The sequence below is a fragment of the Phyllostomus hastatus genome, unplaced genomic scaffold (genome assembly GCF_019186645.2).
Source record: "Phyllostomus hastatus isolate PE091 unplaced genomic scaffold, TTU_PhHast_1.1 phas_contig_1106, whole genome shotgun sequence".
In the NCBI taxonomy this organism is placed as follows: domain Eukaryota; kingdom Metazoa; phylum Chordata; class Mammalia; order Chiroptera; family Phyllostomidae; genus Phyllostomus; species Phyllostomus hastatus.
Window position 1 is genome coordinate 216,674 of NW_025333522.1, and position 6,000 is coordinate 222,673.

Genomic DNA, 6,000 nt, shown 5'->3' on the forward strand with positions numbered 1-6,000 from the left:
TTGTAAGTTAGGTTTGTGGAACCACCAAAGCACTGATCTCAGAGCTCAACCTTGAAGGAATCATGCTGGTGCCAAGTTCCGAGAATGCGAAATTTTGTAATGAAGAGTTACGCAATGAAGTGGTTCAGAACTTCATCCACTCCACCCAGACCAAGCTCAGAGTAAGCAATAGCAGGGTCTGTGGCTGTTATTTCTCTTGGGGGCAAAGAAGAACAGTGGAGGTGATTATAAATGAGAAACAACAAGCCCACCCAAATTCTAAAGGTGCCAGAAGTTTCTGAATTCTAATGATCAGAGTGAGCATATCTCCCAGCCTTCATTTCCTAGCAAGTTTTGGCAAGTTTAAAGCAGCTTTCTCTGGAAATCCCCAATGCTAAGGAGCAGTTGCAGCTTGCATTACTGTGGACCAAGTTCTGACAGCTCACACACACATACACACACACACACACACACACCCATAGCTGCTTGGAAAGGAGTGCTGGGAAAAAAATTGGGATTGAGGGAAATGCAGGGAAGCCTGCAGGCACACAATACATCTATCCAGAACGATTTATAAAAATTCCTTCTTTCATGCCTTTCAGAAAGAAACTCAATGTAGGTGGAGAAGCTATGGAAATGAGAGATTCTCCTTTATGACTTTTAAAAATAATAAATGGTTGAGGATGCAAAGGTGGGAGATATTCAATCTGAACCTAATATTAAGTGCCCCCAAGATCATTAGTCTGTTCAGACAGTGAGGTCTTAGTAAACTATTGAGGCAGGTGCTGTATCCCAGGCACTAAATCTCAAGATGACAACCATTCCAATTTATCAAATAGTTGGGTCAAAGAAACAATGTTCTTGGAGGCTAGTTTAAAGGAAACACAGAGTTGATACAAGAGAGCACCTCAAAACTCACCTGTGAGTCAGTCATGAGATTGTTGTTACTTGCTACACTGTCCATTGATCCTAGCACTACAATAGTTTCGACTCTCCTGAGTGCTTTTAAAAAATTTCAAGGACACTATATTGTAGAACTGTAAGCCTTCCTCAGGTTTTTTTTTTTTTTTTTGACTGCTAAAAAAATTAGTGATTAAGAACCTGGGCTCAGAAAACAGACTGCTTTAATGTGAATTCCAGTTGTTCATGTCTTGGCCTTTTGAATTTAGGCAAGTTACTTCAGTTTTTTATGTCAGTTTCTTCAACTCCCTAGTGGTGATATTAATAATATTTGCCTCAGAGGTCTACTATGAGGTTAAAATGAATTATCTATACAAAGTTCTTAGAACAGTGAGTGACATAAAAATTGTTAGCAAATGGTAGCTAATATTATATTATTACAATTATTATTCTCATAATTTGAATGGAGTTTATGTCCCACTCAGAGCAAGTGGACATGCCACTATCTATGTATTTTTAGCCTGATTTTGACCCACTTAAGGTATCTAGCCTCCAGAATGCCCATCCCATGATCCATGCCTCTCAGCATTCCTGTCATGTGTGGTCTGCTCCCACACTGAATTATGTTTGGGCCTGTGTGAATAGTAGAACACAGTGAGAAGTGACAGTGGATTAGTTCTGAGGCTAGATCACAAATTCCCCTGTAGCTTGCACCTGGACTTTTTAAATTAACATTCTGTCTTCAGCCCTGACATGATATGTACAAGTTCCAACAATCCTGAGGTTATCATGCTAAGAAGAAACTCCAGTTAGCTCATGATAAGAAGCTTTGTGGAGAGAAGGAGGGAAGACCAATCAGTCCCCACTGTTACAACCCTTGTGAGTCCCCACAGATACCTAAATCATATATATCTAGGACCCTCAACATCATGGAGTTATCCTCACACAAATTATAGATTCACAAGTCAAATGATTGTTGTTCTGGGTTGTTTTTTTACATAGCAATTAATAACCGAAGCACTGTTTTCTCCTATGACTTTTTGCTTTCCTCTTTATTCTACTTTAATTGATGTGGACTTGTAGATAAAATTCTTTTAAAGTTGTTTTAAATTCCCCTTGGAGAAGCACAGCATCTATAAAAAATAAGTAAAATAGAAAAATAAATATAAAAATGACTACTAAGTATTTGAAATAAGGCCTTTGATTCCCATCTTATCCACAACACACTCTGTCTCACTCAAACGTTAATTGAATAATCTTGAAGTTGTGTCATAAATGCCTTATATCTCTTCTTTGACATGACATTAGGGAGTGTGGCTCACATGTTCAGAGATCAAATAAGGATTAGAACCAGAGGCAGTAGAATTTGTTTTTCTGTGTGCCTGCTACATCAGTGTACCTACTGATGGCCATAAGAGCTGCACTGAAGCTACTCTGAACTCAAGATTTCAGAAGCAGAAAACAGGTCAGATCTACTCATGATGCGCACGTGTCTTCTCCTTAAGTCCTTTGAGGTACTCTCTTAAACTCTCTATCCCTCCCTGTTTCTTAGATCTGTTATCTCACCTTAGGAGCCAAAACCGCTTTCTGATCTTGCAGATTTCTGTTCTGTTCTCTTCCAGGCTTGTTCTCTGTCTGTCTGGCAATGAAGCTCTGTTCCTTTAACTCCTTCCCTTGGCCAGATAGTATCTCAGTTTTGCTGGGTTTTCTCTGTTTGCCACTCCATATCCATTTTCAGCCTATCTTTTTTCTTCTCTAAGCTTAGGAAGCTGACTTCTATGGGCTCTATCATGCAGGCTCTCTTACCCTTTGAATATGAGCAACATTAGGCATGGGAAAATGAGAAATCTAGCAGTTTTATAATGAAAGCTTCCATGGAAGGTGCTGAAGAAGGTTTGGTAAGCCTCATCCACAAATAAGAATGGGAGGCACAAGCTAAAACTTGTGCTTAAGCTACAGGTCTTGTCTGGTTATCTTACATCTCTCTGTGAACTATAGTATTCGCTGCTTGAGATATCAGCCAAAATAGACAAAAATATTTTGTAAAAATCTTGTGATGATTCAATCAACATACATAGATTGAGGGTCTGTTATGTGTAAGACACTGTTATGCTAGAAATCTTATAATGAATAGAATGCAATTCTTATCCTTAAAGAATTCATAACCTGGTGGGGGAAACAGACACATGAGTGAGTAGTTGCTACAGTGTGATAAGCCCTCTGTTGAACAAGTACAGTGTGCTTTGGTAGATCAGAGAAGTACCCAACCTACTGAGAAGGATCTGGGGAGACATTTCCCAGAGGAAGTGGTATTTGTAGAGTTCTTGATGAGTAGAAATTAGCCATATGAAAAACGGGAGAACAATGCATAAAAAGTAAAGGGAAAACATGTGGGATTGTAAACACAAACTGGAGAACTATAGGAAGTACCTTTGGACTGAGACAAAACAATGACCTAGCTGGTGTAGCTCAATGAATTGAGTGTAGGCTTGTGAGCCAAAGGGTTGCTAGTTTGATTCCCAGTCAGTTACATGCCTGGGTTGTAGGCCAGGTCCCCAGTAGGAGACACGTTAGAGGCAACCACACATTGATGTTTCTTTTTCTCCCTCTCTTTCTCCTTTCCTTCCTCTTCCCTCTCTCTAAAAATAAATAAATAAAGTCTTTAAAAAAGGAAAAGAAAGAAAAATGGTGGGAGATAAATGGGAATGGTAAGACATGAAAGTCAAATCTGCAACTGAGATCATAGAGATCATCTGAGATCATTGTATTATTTTGGAGATAATGGGAAATAATGGAAGGGTTTTAAGTGGGAAAATTTTCATTTAAAAAACTCTCTTTGAGAAATAAATGTGAAGTTCATCTGGGTAATAAGATAGCTTGATTACAGGAATGGGTGGTTCCATTGAGGGATACATGAGTCAAAGTTTAAACATTTTTTTTGTATGCAACATAAGCTCTGAATTCCAGCCTTAAGTTTGATAACCTGGAAAAACAATCTTTGGTTCATCTCTTTCACCCAGGTTTATGCCATTGTCCCTAGATCTTACACCATGCCAGTACAGCAGGGGGAGGGAAAGTGTGTCTTGATCAGTGGTCACACAGATCTCCAATGAGATGGTCACCTTGTGATGCTACCATAACATGTTTGAAAGGCAGAAGAAATCTTTTATGAGGCTATTTTGATTCCCCCCAGGGTGTCCCACTTTTTGGCATTGCTGTGCCACGCTGGAAAAAGAAGAGTTATCTTGGGCCACACATTAAATACATTGTGACTTATAATCACAAAAATTAGTCTCATAAGGTTTTAAGTAAATTTATGATTTCATGTTGGGCCACACTCATAGCCTTCCTGGGCTGCATATGGCCTGCAGGCCACAGGATGGACACCCTGCTGATAACCTGATGCATCACACGGCCAGTTCTCTTCAGGGTTTTGCAGCCAATATGACAAAATTCAGAGTACTTATTTCCTCTTTTAAGGGACCTTCACAGCTCTTTTACCTACTTTTCCTTCTGCTTCCCTTCTGGGTGAATCTTTCTTTAGTCTGGGAGAAATATATAATATTTGTCTAAGATACTTTAATTTATGGCAACTGATGTCCTAAATTTGTATTAAAATGTCCAGTTGACCCTTGAACAATGTGGCAGTTAGGGGTGCCAACCTTTCACATAGTCAAAAATCTGCATGTAACTTTTGATTCCCCCAAAACATAACCACTAATACTCTACTGTTGACCAGAAGCCTTCCCTACAATATAAACAGTGGATTAACACATATTTTGTACATGGATTATATACTGTATTCTTACATTAAAGCTAGAGAAAAGAAAATGTTAAGGAAATCATAAGGGAAATACATTTACAGTATTTATTGAAAAAAAAATCCAGGTACAACTAGACCCAGGTAGTTGAAACTTATGCTATTTGAGGGTCAGTTGTTTATTTTTTATCCAGCTTCATGCTTTCTTTGAGACTGCTATTCATAGATGTAATGATATCCAAACTTTATGAAGAACTCAGACAATTGAACACCAAAGAGAGAGACAGAGAGAGAGACAGAGAGACAGAGAGACAGAGAGAGAGAGAAAGTGGGCAGAGGATCAGAATAGACACTTCTCCAAAGAGGACATACAGATGTCCAATAGACATGAAAAGATGGTCAACATCACTAATCATCAGAGAAGTGCAAATTAAAACCAAAACAAGATATCACCTCACACTGTTACAGGGTGCAGCCAAGAGGAGGGACCCCAAATGGGCATTTAAAATGGGGTCCAGAACTTAAGGTGCCCAGGAGATTTTAAGATGTCTCCATCCCCCCACCCAGGGTGTGGGTTGGGGGAAGGGACAAATGGAGCAAGGCCATTGAGATCTGTTTTGCATAGCAACAGCCTTGCAGCTACCCTCTGGTGTGGTCACTTAACATATCTATAGCCTTTGGCTGGTCGCTTAGATATGTTAAATAGCTGTGATCATCTCTGAGCCAGGGGAATGGAAGTAACTTCCCCACCAACACGTGACTGGGGCAGATCCCCCAAGCTACAGCGCCTGCGTGGGAGCTCGGAGAAGATTGGCTCCAGGACATGGGGTCACGCCTGCCCAGACTCAAGATGGCAGCCCAGTAAAGCTGGAAGGATACGAGTTCTGGCATGTGAAGCCGAGTGTGGGAGGAGTCGGAAATGAGGCTGCAGAGGAAGATTGACCGCAGGGATTTAAAACCCAGACTTGGTGGCCATTAGAAAAGAGAACCACGCGGCTTTGACGGAGTGGAGACTCCTGCATCCCAAAGAGAACCATGCGGCTGTGGAGGTGCAGATAGGATCACAGCCATTGAAAAGAGAACTATGCGTAGCCCTGAGAAGGAGAGCCATGCACAGCCCTGAGAAGGAGAGAACCATGCGCAGCCCTGAGAAGGAGAACCGTGCTGCTTTAGGAGAGAGAACCATAAGGCTTTAGCAGAATGGGGAGGACCTCAGCCATTGAGAGAGAACCGTGCTGCTTGAGGAGAGAGAACTAGGCGTCTTTAACAGAGTGGAGAACCATGCACAGCCCTGAGAAGGAGAGCCATGTGCAGCGCTGAGGAGGAGAACCATGTGCAGCCCTGAGAAGGAGAGACATGTG